At 41.7% G+C, this 17203-nt stretch overlaps 1 long non-coding RNA gene across 1 annotated transcript; it reads right to left on the bottom strand.

The window, feature by feature from the left end:
• Window positions 1–1805: 1805 nt before the first annotated feature.
• Window positions 1806–15966, bottom strand: LOC117528206. The gene is made up of 3 exons (XR_004565704.1): window positions 15789–15966; window positions 6679–6787; window positions 1806–1931 (listed from the first exon to the last, which is right to left on the bottom strand). It is a non-coding gene; the product is annotated as an uncharacterized LOC117528206 (long non-coding RNA).
• Window positions 15967–17203: the final 1237 nt, after the last annotated feature.

Below are 17203 nucleotides of genomic sequence, written 5' to 3'. Positions count from 1 at the left end.
CAGGCTGCCACTTACCACTTGATACTGTAACATCAAGCAGGTAGAAACTGTGACCCCCCCCCCCCCCCAACACACACACACACACACAGTCGAGGAGATGCCAGTTTGTCAAAGGTTACTCCCCCCACCTAAAGGCCCCTTCACACATAGTGCGAAGTTTGGACAACGCTTGGACAAAATACAGTTCGAATTTACACACCACGAAACATTGCACCGACGGGCAGGCGTGCACGATCCCGGTGCAAGAGCTCATGCACGTGACAGTGTATTCGAGCAGGAACAGTGCGAGGTGCACCACATTGCGCCGCTTATGTGGAATAAATAAAAAAAGAAACGCATACCACCCACTGGACGTGAACCCGCACCTTTCAAAAGCTCTGATTATTAGTCAGTAACTTTACCACTGAGCTACAGAGCTGCGGGGAATCTGCCTCATATCAGGAAGGCCATGGAAGCATTACAAAATAAAAATTTAACTCACACACCATATAAAAACACAGCATTTATCAAGCGAGCAATACAAATATGATCCGTCTGTTCCTCTGGTGATGACCCATGGTCACTGACATACAGTCATGAAATGACATGAAAGAGAAGCAATGCGCTCTGATGTCCACATCTACTGGTCCAGTGCGCCTAGTCGGCCATGCGCGTGTCTCGGGGACGGCGCGCCACAGCACAGACACGTCATGTGGAACAGAACTCACGTGGGTGACGTGACGGTCAGATCGCCCACTGAAAGTTCTGATCTGGCTGTCCGTTTCAACCTGGGGGGCTGCCAGTATTTGCTCCACGTGCGCGCTTGCTTGCTGCAGCTTGTCGCCACCATGGCGATTTTTTATTTATGTCCATGTTAAGTACAGTAATCAGACACAAGCGCCTCAGTGGACAGTCGTTAGTCCAAGTCTGTCCAAACACAGTAGTTGTTATCCAGTTGGAATGTCCAGATATACAGATTCTCACAGCTGCTTCTGTCGGAATCCATGCCTCCTGTGAGTGGAGCGCCCACACCCACGTGTCAGTGTGTGTTTGCAATGTCACACTCATGGAGAACTTGGACAAATTTCACAGCAGTATGACAGTGATTGCCTGCAGTTTGTCATGCCAAGAGTGTGACTGGCCACACATTTTCTAAGTGCCATGCGAGCTGTATTAGATGTTCGTGCGTGTCACCTAGAATTTGGCTGGCACCTGCCGCGAGAGGGTGCGATGGGTTCGCACAGCACACACTCTTTCAGCCGCTGGTGTGTGCAAACAGTTGTAGCAACAAGTGTACAAGGTATTAGAGGCAGGTACGATTCCACACGTTTTGCATGAAATTCCTGCTTCGTGCGCACAGCCACCAAATGTCGCACTGTGTGTGAAGGGGCCCTAAGGCTGGTGCCCATTTACAGCTGGGTGGACTGGGGCAATGCAGCTAAGGTGTCACATTCTCCTGAAGCACACAGCTGGAATTCAACCCGAGCTTATAGGTTGGTAGTTCAACGCCTATGCCAGAGTCAGCTGCCTTACTACTTAACATATGATAATGTTGACATGGAGTAGTTTAAAAAACAAAACAAAAAAAAAAACAACCACACACACACAAACTTCAGTGTTTCATTCCTCAACTATTTTGAAGACCACACTGAATTACTGAAGGAGTAAACTTAGTTTGAGGGGGGAACCTAGCTCTCAGCCTGCACCCCAACACTACAGGGTAAACATTTAGTTTAGAATATTCAGTCAAACTGACGAAGGTACATTTTATAAATTATATAGAACCTCTGGTTTAATTATTATACATATCTAAAATGGAAACATACCCCCTCACTTTCCTGAAGACTGCGTCATTATGGGTTTTCTCACTGGAGGAGCAGTCGTCTCGTCGAGTGCATCTAGAAGGTACCCATCTCTGATTGCTAGATCCTGGTGATTTCCCCGGGAACTCGCTGCAGAAGACAAAGAAATATAACCACATTAAATACTCCTGCTGTACACTATTAATGATGAAACTATTGCGTGTGTGAGAGATGATGCTACTTTATTACAATTCCATTTGGCATATTGGTAGATAATGGTAGTGGTGGACCTAAATAAATAAAACTGGAATGAATCGTAAAACTTTTTTTTTTAAATACTTTTACCAGGGCCACCAAACTTTCAAAGCGTGTTATGCCTGGTTTGTAACTTTAAAGGTCAATGTCACACATTCTGCTCTTAAGGCACTAAAAATATTAAGATTGGTGACTGGTTGTTCTACAAATATCACCTGCTGTCGACAATGTCGGGATCGTGCTGAGGTGCACTCCACCCCTCCTCCGCAAACAGAAGCACTTTGATACATAAGAAAAGTGTGATCCTCTCATGGCTTGCATTAACTGCTCTCGTCTCAGACAGACATTCTAAAGCTCTACTTGGAAGAGAGAGTAGTTTTATATAGGGAAGTGGAGTAATGTAATTTTACCACAGGATGTCTGTAATACTTGTCAATTTCTACGTGACTAGTGGCTACTGAAACAGGCCTGATGCAGTGCTGTCACCCCTATAAAGGAAAATTACCAAGCTTCTGCATTTTTTTTTTTGTAACTTTTGTTCTCCGCTTTGTGACAGAATGACCACCAAGACGGAGCCACACTCTACCATCTGCTTAAGTTACCAATTGGAGACATGTTTATTTTTTGTGATGCGAGTATGTGTGTGTCGAAACAAAGTAGGTGGACAGAACACATCTTGTACAAGCATGAAACAAATGAGTTTCCTTCCACTGGGTTTTTATTTTTACCCAAGGCCAAAATATGGCCATCGGGTAGTGTGAAGACTTTGCGTCCATCTGCCCATCTGTGCTCAGCATAAGTCCAGTCCATTACTGCCAGAGTCTTCAAATTCACAGAACAATCTTGAGACAAAGACCTTGGACAAGTTCAAAGACGGCCAACCTTGACCCATTTTAGGAGGTCAAAGGTCATATTGTGTTTCCTATTTTTAATGCTCCTACGGCCGAGGGTATTTTTAGCATTGCATTATATTTAAATCTGCACAATTGAGGGAATGCAGAGTCGAGGGGCTGACATGAACATGATAATTTCAGAGACTACACCTATAATTTGTGTCAACAAATTGACAGAAATTCCATGTACGTGTAAATACAATTCAAATGTGAAAGTCAAATTTGTCCTGTGGTCAGGTTCACCATCTTTCAAATGCCTCACTAGTGTTAATTTCGTCACCTGTTTTTTAAATTTGGTCTTAATCCTTTGTGAAATGTCCTTTTTAGTCATTCACATACCATTTTTCTTTAGTCATATTTTAGTCTACTAAAGACTTCATTTTAGTCAAAAGAAAACTTGATGTATTTTAGTCTCGTTTCAATTGAGACATTTTAGTCTATTTGATTAAAAAAATGATTATTTCAGTCAATATAGTGTTTCTCACATTTCAACATTCAGAACTGGATGGAAATTTGTTAAAGCAAAGCAGAATAAAATAAGTAATTTAAGATGTAATGTTATCATATTGTTGCAAGAGCCACAACTTGAGCCAATTTAATTTAAATGACCCATACTTCATATTTCATGGCATTTGTTATATTAGTCATAAATGTAAAAAAATAAGTACCAGAGACTTAAGAAAATTAAAGTTAAAGAAAAAAAAAGAAAAGAAAAATCCAAAACAAATAACACACACACCCCCCAACAACAACACACACCCCAACAACAAACCAAGTAACTCTGCTGAAATCTCTTGGTTCATTTTTGTCAGTTCCATGTCCAAGAATTAACAGAAAAAAAGCTCATTTGTAGTTCTAAACATATACTCAACAAAAATATAAACGCAAACACTTTTGGTTTTGCTCCCATTTTGTATGAGATGAACTCAAAGATCTAAAACTTTTTCCACATACACATTATCACCATTTCCCTCAAATATTGTTCACAAACCAGTCTAAATCTGTGATAGTGAGCACTTCTCCTTTGCTGAGATAATCCATCCCACCTCACAGGTGTGCCATATCAAGATGCTGATTAGACACCATGATTAGTGCACAGGTGTGCCTTAGACTGCCCACAATAAAAGGTGCAGTTTTGTTTTATTGGGGGGGGGGGGATACCAGTCAGTATCTAGTGTGACCACCATTTGCCTCATGCAGTGCAACACATCTCCTTCGCATCATCCGTGAAGAGAACACCTCTCCAACGTGCCAACACCAGCGAATGTGATCATTTGCCAACTCAAGTCAGTTATGACGACGAACTGGAGTCAGGTCGAGACCCCGATGAGGACGACGAGCATGCAGATGAGCTTCCCTGAGACGGTTTTCTGACAGTTTGTGCAGAAATTTGTGGTTATGCAACCGATTGTTTCAGCAGCTGTCCGAGTGGCTGGTCTCCGACGATCTTGGAAGTGAACATGCTGGATGTGGAGGTCCTGGGCTGGTGTGGTTACACGTGGTCTGCGGTTGTGAGGCTGGTTGGATGTACTGCCAAATTCTCTGAAACGCCTTTGGAGACGGCTTATGGTAGAGAAATGAACATTCAATACGCGAGCAACAGCTCTGGTTGACATTCCCGCTGTCAGCATGCCAATTGCACGCTCCCTCAAATCTTGCGACATCTGTGGCATTGTGCTGTGTGATAAAACTGCACTTTTCAGAGTGGCCTTTTATTGTGGGCAGTCTAAGGCACACCTGTGCACTAATCATGGTGTCTAATCAGCATCTTGATATGGCACACCTGTGAGGTGGGATGGATTATCTCAGCAAAGGAGAAGTGCTCACTATCACAGATTTAGACTGGTTTGTGAACAATATTTGAGGGAATGGTGATAATGTGTATGTGGAAAAAGTTTTAGATCTTTGAGTTCATCTCATACAAAATGGGAGCAAAACCAAAAGTGTTGCGTTTATATTTTTGTTGAGTGTATGTAGGGTATTTTTTTTTTTAAACTCACTGTCCCTCCCACGACCTTATCCCTCTCACCTACAGCATCAATAACAATTACATGCACATAGCCAATTATGCAAATTAGGCAATTATGTTATTTAGTGACTTCGAGGACAGCCAATAGTGACTTTCCTTACTGAGGAGTCAGCAACAGTGCTGCTGAATGAGGAACATTTTTAAAGTGTACGAGCTTGTTGTCAAAAAATTGAGAGATTATATTTCAGTCTCATCTTTTTTCCATCAACAATAATGCACATTAATTTCATATTTGTCAGCGTTTTTACAACACTGAAGTAGTATCGTCCTTGTCTTGTTTTTGTCATGAAAAAAATGATTGTGGATGAAAAATTTCATTTCGTCTGAAGAAATTTACACTTGTATAACTGGAGGTCATTTCTATGGATAATTTTCCAGAAGATAAAAGGAACCAGAATCTTGACTGATATGAAAGCACACAGTCCATGGATGGATGGATGGGATTTATTGTCATTGTCATTACACGAGTGCAACAACGAGATTATGTCCACACTCAAATTACCACAGACAAGATACAGCAATTAATCCACAATTATTACTTGTTTACTGTAATAATGGCATACATCAGAATTAAGACAACACATACACATTTGACACTGTTTATGTGCACTAAACTTGAAACAGTCCGTTTTCCGAATTGAGGCGATGTGAGTGTGGGGGAGCCGCAGCAACATGTCGTTGTGTCGGTGCCAGCTTGGGGGGTGGGGGGGGGGGGGGGGGGGGGACGGGGACCTACAGCAGCTAAAACTGCGCAGCACCCCGGAGGGGGAAGGAAGTGGTGTGAGCATGCTTTCAGTCTGTCCACGTGTGAGTCAAATGAGTCAGTTTCTGTCCGTGTGTACTGGAGCTGGAGAAGATAAGAAGGCAGCCGAATGTTCACCAAGGCTGCAGAAATTCTTCTGGAGGAAAACAATGGGACATTTTGTCCTTCAGAGGCTGATAAGCCTGCCATGTGTATAGTTGAGCAGTGAAAACACCTTTACACGAACAACCAGATCCAATTATGAATATTCCCTGGTCTCTGACATCTTCCTTTGCAAGGTGTGCATTTCCTCTGAGATATTATCCATTTTGCATCTGAGTTCAAGGGTTAACACAGTCTGAGAATGCATCGCCTTGCCGACGGACAAGTGAGGGGTCGTGGTTCTGGTGGCAGCCGTCTTGCCAATTTTCCGGTAGGTCAGGGCAGCAGATAAACCAATAAGTACCAGCCCTCCTACAATGAAACCAAATATAAATAAATCCTCGACATCCTCCACAGAAATGGCGCAAAGCATGCAACCTGTCAAGTCTCCCAGGAGTCAAGAACATAGCTCACAGGGTAGGCTCCATCTGGGCATGCAGGGTCCCCGGCCCTGATTTCCTTGTTGGAAAAAAAAAAAAAAAAAAAAAAAATTGTGTCAATAGCGTTCAGAGACCAGCTGATCAAGTCCATGGTTAATCCAATATAGTTTGAAGAATTCACAGTCTGGTGAAGTAGGGGACTTGAAGGTTGGAGCAAAGATAGATGAGGAGATGCGACCGCCCTCGCTGGAGTCCCAAGCATAGGAGTCACCATACCAGTGACTGAAATGGTGCGATCAGACAGGACTAAACTATCTCAGAAACCGGTAATTACATTACCCCACATTCCCATGTGACACTAATACCATCTGAATAGGATTTAAGAAAATTCAACTCAGCACATTTCCAGTAAACAGGAGTATAAGATTGTTGATACCTGAAACGAGAAGGACCCCCTCGTGCAATCACACTCTCCACTTTGGCGGCTGAGCAAATAGGATCTCACAAGAATAATATCCTTGGATGGGGTAAGAAGAGATGATGACCTGGAATGAGAAAGTAAGTCAGATGGTTGCCAGAAGATGAACAACATTATTGTAGAATAGTACAAATAAATTAGTCCTTCAGGGGGCTAGTTTTAGTGCAAATGTTATGACTTTACAGTTTAATGTACTACAAGAATGACTATGTCATAGAAGGGTAATAGTCTCAAACTCAAGTATTTTCAGGTAAGGGTTCTTATCAGTCACACTCAAAATTTCATTGATGATCTCACCTATACTCAAACTGGTGTTGATCATGAAATCACCTGGTGAATTCTGCAGCTCCAACGAAAATCTAAGTCATTTTAGCTTCACATGGAGAAAATTTGAGACATGAGTCTTCAGGTTTTTTGCTCTAACCAGCCACGTCGCCATCTGATTTTACTAATATGTCAAGCGGACAGGAGGAATTCAAATTGGGGAAAAAAAAACAAAAACAAAAAACACTACTGGAGTGACAGGAATAAAAGTTGTGAAAAGTCAACATTCCACTGCACGTCTGCTTTTAGTGAGTCAGAACAGGACTTAAGTGAATTATTTTTCTTTATTCTTTGTCTCAATTATTTTAACAGTTTACAAAACAAAGTAGTGAAACACTCATTTACAACAACTAATGTGATGCTTTTCAATATAATACAGAGTGACAGAGAAAAGCAACACACTCTAGACACCAGAACCACTGAAGGTTTGGTCTTTAACAATAGCGTGTGTCATGACTCAATGAGTCTGGCAACCAGAAGAGCTAGAAAAACTACCAGCGAATGATAAAAATCCAAGTAAGTGTTGGACAAGTCAGATTAAAAGACTTCACATTTATGGGCCTCACACTGAACACACGTCAGGCCAATGCGTCGATGCTTTCCAATCCGTCGGAATGCGTTTCCAACGCGTCATGACGTCAAACGCTTCGCTTCGGAAGCGGCAAGGGAGCGGAGATTGCTATGTCACACTCTGGCTGTTTCCACAACCTGAAAAAAGTTCAGCGATCGCCATCTTGAATTTGCGTCACCTGAACCACAAAAAAAAGACTGACGCGAGGGAGGACTGACGACTTGGTGGGTGGGATATTGATCAAACCGCAACAGCGGGCCTTCAGGCATCATCACTGGGCAGACCGAGGCAGGCAGCCATGGGATGGAGCAGACCCACTCAGTCCCGAAATCTCCCACTTTTGGATATATGTGAAGTCCCAGTTTGCCCAACGGAGTTTAGTTCTGCAGCTTTATCGAGATGAGAATATACAAGGTCTGTTAGAAACGTTTCCGACCTTATAATTTTTTTCAAAAACTATATGGATTTGAATCGTGCGCTTGCATCAGCCAAGCTTGAGCCTTCGTGCACATGCGTGAGTTTTTTCATGCCTGTTGATTGCGCCATGCGCCTGTGGGCAGGCTTTGAGTGAGCACTGGTCCAGCCCCCTCGTCGGATTTTCATTGTCAGGGAAATGGCTGAGCGACTGCCACTTTGCTCCATGAAAATTTTTTTCAAAAACTGTGTGAGACAGCCAGGTGGAAACCATTCGGAAAATTCAGATGGCTTTCGGTGAAGATTCTATCGGCGTCACACAGATTAAGGAGGATTACAAACCGGATTAAAGATGGCCCACCAGCGGCAGAGGGCGCGCCGCGCTTCGAGCGGCCATCGACAGGCTGAAATGACCAGATCATTTCCAAAGTGAAGGCTGTGTTGATCTGGGACGTCGTGTGAGTACCAGAGAAATCGCAGCAAATGTGGACATCAGCACTTTTGCGGCACATTCCACTGTTACAGGAGATTTTGTAATGAAAGACGTGCAGAGGAATTCACGCGTCGGGATGGAGCCGCTCATGGAGCACAACAAAAAACACCTCCGTGTTGGAAGTCTCACAGGACTGTTGTGGCATGCCCAGCTGTTACAGAATTTCTCAGATACTCACTCGACTGAAGCGCCACCGAAAGCCGTCTGAATCTTCCGAATGGTTTCCAACACGGAGGTGTTTTTTGTGGAATGGAATGTGCCGCAAAAGTGCTGATGTCCACATTTTCTGCGATTTCTATGGTAGTCACACGACGTCCCGGATCAACACAGCCTTCACTTTGGAAATGATCTGGTCGTTTCAGCCTGTCGATGGTCGCTCGGAGCAAGGTGCGCCCTCAGCCGCTGTGGGCTGTCTTTAATCCAGTTGTAATCCTCCTTAATCTGTGTGACGCCAATAGAATCTTCACCAAAGCCATCTGAATTTCCGAATGGTTTCCACCTGGCTGTCTCACACAGTTTCTGAAAAAAATTTCATGGAGCAAGCGGCAGTCGCTCAGCCATTTCCCTGACAATGAAAATCTGACGAGGGGGTTGGACCAGTGCTCACTCAAAGCCTGCCCACAGGCGAATGACGCAACCGACAGGCGTGAAAAAACTCGCGCATGCGCACGAAGGTTCAAGCTTGGCTGATGCAAGCGCACATGATTCAAATCCATATAGTTTTGAAAAAAAAAAAAACGCCGGATACTTTTCTAACAGACTTCGTATTTGATAAACATGACTTTACTGCACTGCTGTGAAGGTTTAATGATCGGCTAATGTTATCTTAGCCTTTAGCACAGTTGATCTGAGTGAACGCTTTAATATGAGACCTTCATCTGGTCCCGAGAATTCAGCATAACATCACCTGCTTCTAAATAAAAGGATCTTTCAACAGCAACTATTATTTTTTAAAAAGCTGTTTCATTTTATATTTTAACAATAAATGAATGGATCATTAAAAATGTCCACGAATCAAAGTCAAAAGACATTTGCACAGGTAGAAGCTCTCCACTTATTGTGCTCAAATTCATATTTTAGAAATGACTCTGTCCTGATAACATTAAGGCAATTACATATTTTGACACACTGTAGTCATTGTTAAATATTTCCTGTTGCATTTATAATAAACATTTGTATTTATTTACAATGTCTGTTTTTCTAGTTGAAATGAGATATAAATAATCTACCAGAAAATGTACAAATTTCCATGTTATTTTATTTGTCTAAAAATAAATGTCTGAGGTTCCTTATGTTAAACAAGAAATTATCTATTCTGAAATCACAGGTGGTTTTAAATTACAGATGAAAGGTTTCTAAAGACCTATTTATTGATTTATTTAGCTATTTTAATTACAAGTGTTCTAAATTTTTTTTAAACAGTAATCAGAAATTTTGAGGTAACAACAACATTTCCAAGGATTATTCTTCAGAAAACTGCTCTATAAATGAGCAGTCCTGTGAAACGTTTCTGTTTTGTACAGATCAGTGGTTTTTCTGCCATTAGTCTTCCGTGTTTTGGCCCGACGCGTCGTTCCTATTGGACAGCGCAAAGGTACGTCACAGCTCAGAGTGTCAAAAGTTGGATTGGGTTGAACTTCCACATCAGCCTGCTGACAAGCGGCAATGTTCGCATCCCGTCAGAACCGTCACTTTAGCTCGGCTTTTGACGCGGACACATCTAAAAACAACGCGTCTCATTGAAAATAATGCTTTTTAGACCGATTTTTTACGCATTTGACGCTTCTGACATGTTCAGTGTGAAAGGCCCATTACTCAATGTGCTACTTTGTAAAGCTGAGCTCCTGCTGCTAAATTGCTTAGATCCTTACACCAGTTATGCACATTTTCCATGTCTTTTTTGTTTGACCATTACAGCACCACATACAGCCCTGCATCTGTGCTACAGCATTTTCTGCTGTTTTCAGTGTATTCGTATGTACGCAAACATTTCGTGAAACAGTGCAGTGCGTACAGAACACTTCTAAAAATGATAAAGAAAAAGATTGCATAGGGAAAGTTCAGCTTCTGTGTGGCTAAGGCATGACACTGGATACTGGTCTATCAAAATAGGCTCACTTTGAAGTCACACATAATTATAATAATATAATTAATTATAATAAATATAATTATACATAAATAAAAGCACCAAATCATGCTCCCCTTGCTCTGATCGTACACATGTGCTTGTTTGCAATTTAAATATATAATATTCTATGGGATATGGGTTACAAAACTGGAAATGACATCCATAATTGCCACAGGCATTTTGTGATAGGTCACCATAAATTGTTGGACTTTATTTTGGCACTTGATCCGGTAACACTTTTCAACAAAGCAACGCAAATCAGAACAGTGGCTCCATGGGATAGAAGTTGGGAAGAAAAAAAAAAAAAAAAAAAAAAAGTAGTCAAATTGTTCCGGCATGCCCGAAAGTTATCCACTAGAAATAAATAGCCTATAGAACGGTTTCCCACTGAGTACTGAATTATCTACAATGCCCGCAGTCTGCCATCTTGATGGTTAAGCCTTCACTGTTATTAGTCAGTGAAGCAAGAGACAAAGAGAATAGCACAATTCACCATAAATTCAAAACACCGTAAGAGCGACATGGTGGGAAAAAAAAGTCTCGAAGTACTGAGAATTTCTAGAAGGGATTGTTTTAGCATGTTATCTTGACTATCTGAACTTTTCTCCATAATGCTATATTTTCTGTGGTGAACTGCTGAAGCTCTACCCACATTCTCCAGCTCACTGCGTATAGGCAACGAGTTGTCGATGCAGCAATCAGCACAAATCAGATGCCAGATCCAGCTCATACTGCTTCTGATTACACAACATTTTTTTAATATATACATATATATACGAGGGCTGTCAAAGTAACGGTCCTTTTTATTTTTTTCAGAAACTATATGGATTTCATTCATATGTTTTTACGTCAGACATGCTTGAACCCTCGTGCGCAAGCGTGAGTTTTTCCACGCCTGTCGGTGACGTCATTCGCCTGTGAGCACTCCTTGTGGGAGGAGTCGTCCAGCCCCTCGTCGGAATTCCTTTGTCTGAGAAGTTGCTGAGAGACTGGCGCGTTGTTTGATCAAAATTTTTTCTAAACCTGTGAGACACATCGAAGTGGACACGGTTCGAAAAATTAAGCTGGTTTTCAGTGAAAATTTTAACGGCTGATGACAGATTTTGAGGTGATTCTGTCACTTTAAGGACTTCCCACGGTGCGAGACGTCGCTCAGCGCTCTCAGCCGCCGTCGTCAGCCTGTTCAAGCTGAAAACCTCCACATTTCAGGCTCTATTGATCCAGGACGTCGTGAGAGAACAGAAGTTTCAGAAGAAGTCGGTTTCAGCATTTTATCCGGATATTCCACTGTTAAAGGAGATTTTTAATGAAAGACGTGCGGACGGGTCCACGCGTCGGGACGCAGCCGCCGCGACGCTCCGCCACAGGAAAAACACCTCTGTTGAAAGCCTTAAGGACAAGTTGGAACATGTCCTGCCTGTTAAACAATTTCTCATATACTCACTCCACTGAAAGCCATCAAAAGCCGCCTGGATTTTACAAATGGTTATCAACACGGAGGTGTTTCTCCTGTGCCGCCGCACGTCTTTCATTAAAAAAATCTCGTTTAACAGTGGAATATCCGGATAAAATGCTGAAACCGACTTCTTCTGAAACTTCTCTGTTCTCTCACGACGTCCTGGATCAATAGAGCCTGAAATGTGGAGGTTTTCAGCTTGAACAGGCTGATGACGGCGGCTGAGAGCACAGCGCGACGTCTCGCACCGTGGGAAGTCCTTAAAGCGACAGAATCACCTCAAAATCTCTCATCAGCCGTTAAAATTTTCACTGAAAACCAGCTTAATTTTTCGAACCGTGTCCACTTCGATGTGTCTCACAGGTTTAGAAAAAATTTGATCAAACAACGCGCCAGTCCTCTCAGCAACTTCTCAGACAAAGGAATTCCGACGAGGGGCTGGACGACTCCTCCCAGAAGAGTGCTCACAGGCGAATGACGTCACCGACAGGCGTGGAAAAACTCACGCATGCGCACGAGGGTTCAAGCATGTCTGACGTAAAAACATATGAATGAAATCCATATAGTTTTTGAAAAAAATAAAAAGGACCCTTACTTTATTGACAGCCCTCGTGTGTGTGTATATATATATATATATATATATATACACACACACACACACACACACACATACATACATATATATATATAAAGACTATAAACTTAACTATCTTCGAGTACTATTTTGAAATGCACGTCATCAGTCCCGTAGTGGTCAGAACAGACATTGTAGTAATCCTGGTCGGGTTGAGGATCAAAAACCTGATGGTTTATTCTGGCTATTCACACCCTTCTTCTCTCCCTCGATAACTCTTCGGCCTGCTTTCCCAGATGAGTGATGATTTAACATAAGTGGAAGTGGTACGTAGTAGTATTAATAATCCCAAATTTTATTTGTACATAGCGCAGCCATGTTATAGTTAATGTTTGTAATAGGGGTTAAGATTAATGGTTCTGGTTAATATAGTTTAGGAATCTACACATCAATAGTAGGGCTCTCCAGGATTTTTTCACAGCATAGGGTGTGAATGAGCAGGCATAGCCACATAACAAGTGTTGCAGACACGAGTATTGTAGGAGGGTTCAGGGGCATCCTCCTGAGAAAATTTTGAAATTTAGAACCCTTTGAATCACTATTTCCTGCATATTGAGGACCACTTTGTGTTGCTAACTGGGATGTTAAATATTGTGTGACGTGTCCTTTAAAAAGACAGAAAAGCCCCCCCCATGCTGGTTAAATCACAACATAGGGGCCTCCTATGCTCAACTGCACTGGCGAGAACACTGAATAGCAAATAGAGGTACGTAGTCTCATGATCACATGATCCATATTGACCAATGGGAGACACGCTACATACCGACAGAAGTTGGACTATATGTATGGCTAGGTAAGATAGCCACTGCCAACACAATACAAGCAGGGCGCAAAGCTCGCTCTTATGATAGATGAAGGCCAACCCGGAAAATGGCACAAAAAAAAAATCTGCCCAGTGGGGAATAAGCCACAAACCGGACACACTGTCATAAAAAGCCACAAACTGATGGTAGACAAAGCCGCAAATCAGAAATGACATGGCGAGATGCTGAAGAACTTCACTTGTTCATGTCTGCGACATATACAAGTACATATTAGTCGGCTCATATCTCTGACATGAGATCAGTTTGTTCGACCCCCACACTGCACAAGTATGCCTATAATTAAGCACACAGATATGGGCATGTCAGCCTCTGTGACAGACGTACCTACACTTTGGCTAGCATGTCAAGATGGCCGACTGTTTCCGCTGTGGGGAGAGCGTGACAGTACAGGAAAAATGGTCTATATCCACAATACTTACTTTCTTTTATGAATTAATGCTCAAACAAATGAAGCAAATATTCAAAAGACATACAATATACAAGGGTAGGCTGAAAAGTTTAAGACTCACCAAGAAGGAGAAATGCCATTTCAATAAAACTTGGCATGCATTAAATTCAACTCTTCTGATGACTGTGTTTTTTTAATCCAGGTTGTGAAGTAGTTTGTGGTTCATACCCAAGTTTGAAAGTTTGTGGTAGAGGGAAACGGCAAAAATGGACAAAATCTGGCATCCCGGTGTGATTAAGTACCTGCATAAGAAGGGGTTAAAGCCAAGGACATTCATGCAGATATGGTTGCTACCTTAGGGATGAAGCTCCCTCCATATCTACAGTGCAGAAGTGGGCAGCTGAATTAAGAGGGGCAGAGAGAGCCTTGAAGATGACCCAAGGTCCTGGGCGGCCTGCAACAGCCACAACCCAGAAAACATTGACCTTGTTCATGAAATGGTGATGGATGACAGACGATCAACGATTAATCAAATAGCAGATGCTGTGGGAATATCCCATGAGAGAACTGACACACATTCTACATGAAGAACTTGGAATGTCAAAGGTGTCAGCTCGGTGGGTGCCACGTCTTCTGACGCCTGATCAGAAATGCACCAGGCTAGTCATGTCGAAGGCAAACTTGGCGCAATGTGAAGAGGATCCAGCCAATACATGGAACGTTTTCTTACCCAGGATGAGTGTTGGGTTCACAACTTTGAACCAGAGACAAAAAAAAAAAAAAAAAAATCAATGCAGTGGAAACACCCAAGGTCACCACCTCCAACGAAGGCCAAGGTTGGTTCGTCTGCAGGGAAGGTCATGGTTTCAGTTTTCTGGGATGCCAAGGGCATTGTGTTTGTGGACTATCTTGAAAAGGGACAAACCATAAATGGGCAGTACTAGTCTAACCTACTGAGACAGTTACGCGAGGCTATCAAAAAGAAGCGACCAGGAAAGCTGACGAAAGGGGTGCTGTTCCATCAAGACAATGCCCCAACTCACAAGTCCACAGTGGCCATGGCCACTATCCACGAGTGTGGATTCGAACTGGTAGATCACCCACCATACTCCCATGACTTGGCACCCTCAGACTTTCATCTGTTCCCAAACCTGAAAAAAAAAAAAACTTGGCTGGGAAGCAATATCGGAGCATTGATGAGGTGAGGCTGCAGTTGAGGACTATTTTGACTCTCAAGATGAAAGCTTCTACGCCAAGGGAATCGAAGCACTCAAGCACTGCTGGAAGAAGTGTGTGGAGTTACACGGAGACTATGTAGAAAAATAACCCTGAATTTGTTCAATTCGACAACTGCATCATAGTCAGCCTTAGAACTTTTCAGCCTACCCTCGTAAATAGATAAAGAGGGAACAAAAGACATTTGTAGATTATGGCCATATTTATAAAACACAAAAATCTATATGTATAATGTGCGTGATATATTGTAAGAACCATGAAGTTACCAAATTTTTATGAATATTAAGAAAGTTTGGAGTCATCTTCAAAAACTTAATTGTACCGCTTTTTTAACCCTTAAAAGGTCTGCTGACATTAACTCATTGTATGGATTAATGACAATTATTTGCTGCATGGTGTGTTCAAAATCTACATTATTGGGGGGGGTGAGATAAACGTTTAATCGACGTCAAACCTGTTATCAGTACAAACTGCTCAATACTGCGTCAACGCCTAATGCAGCGAACAACAATTTTCAGGAAAAAAAAAAAAACAGTTTGACTTTCAACTTCAGCTGAGACCCCGACACCGGAAATAAGAACACCAAGAAAGAGTCCTTACCTTAAAAAAAGGACCGTCACGTTGTGTTGTCTAAAATTCAGTGTAAAAAAGAGAAAGAAAGCGATAAACGACCTAATAAAGTCGAATTAAAACCACGAAGTTCTTGTAATCAAAGTATACCGAAAGAAAACCAGCTCGGCTTCAACGTGAAAAGAATGCTGACTGATCATCTGCGTCACGTGAACGCCGTTTTGTGTACGTTAGTCTGACGTCATCGCCCCCGCCCTGCCGACGTAAATAGCGAAACCGGAACATTTCGTAATCAGCACAATGTGTGTTTGGGGTTCAGTGTCTGCGCGAACAGGGTGTCGGTCTGTTTCGACACGAAGCCTGCTCGGCAAAAGGACGAAGCGCGTAATGAACCCTGGTTCATTTGAGTGTTTGGTGCTGTGAAACGCTGATCTCTATATTTTGCCAAGAGAATAAATAAATAATAAATAAACATGATAAAAATACCAGACTGTAGTACAGCAATTTAAAACATGACACAAAATTGTGACTTTCCATAGTGGACCCATAAAAGGAAGAAGTAAGCATGTAAAATAAGCATTTGTTGGAAACATTCATTCAATAAATTAGAAAACAATATAATACCAACATCGGTTATTTAAATAAGAGAGGTTAACGCCATAATACACCAGATAAGACACAAAAAACTAAAACCAACCCCCCTAAAAATAAATTAAAAAAGATTAAAATCTAGCCTGAAATTGATACAAACAGTAATTCTACAATAAAATAATTTCCCTCCCTGTTTTTTTTTTTTTTTTCATTTTGTTCAGGAAAAGTTATTACATCTGACTTTGAAGGACTGTAGAGTCAGAATTTTTAGCAGAGATAGATCATTTCATAATTTTATGGCACAGTATAAATAAGATGTATAAATAAAGTTATTTATGCATGACAAATACACTGAACAGAAATATAAATAGTGAAGCAGATAAGTATGATTTATGGCCGGAATTGTTCACTTGGTGATGCAAGCATCAAATTTGGCATGAATGTTCTTCATAAATCAGTGTTTGAGAAAAAAGTGCTGGCCACTTGAAAATCCAATACGGCGGCCAGGTCAATGAAGAATTATACAGGGGTGAAAATCTAAAAACGCTCCAATCATACTGAAAAGTATAACACATTATTTGTCTGATCATAAATATTCCAAAAAGGTATAGTTTGGACTATCTATGTCTGACTGTTATGGAGTTATGGGGTAAAAACAGCAAGAATGGTGACAAAGGTCAGTTCAGTTTGGTCAAAAGATAAAGTTGCATCAATTTTTGTAAAATGTGATGCAAATTATTGGTTGAGTTAATAGGGTTTTAAAAAGGAATAGTTTGCACCATGTGTCATGCTCAGTTGTCACGTTACAGGGTAACATCTGTCACATGCCATAGAATAGTGGACGTCGACATTGT

This window comes from Thalassophryne amazonica, chromosome 2, assembly GCF_902500255.1.
Source record: "Thalassophryne amazonica chromosome 2, fThaAma1.1, whole genome shotgun sequence".
Lineage (NCBI taxonomy): Eukaryota > Metazoa > Chordata > Actinopteri > Batrachoidiformes > Batrachoididae > Thalassophryne > Thalassophryne amazonica.
The sequence above is the reverse complement of the archived record's forward strand: the minus strand, read 5'-3'. Positions and strand labels throughout refer to the sequence as shown.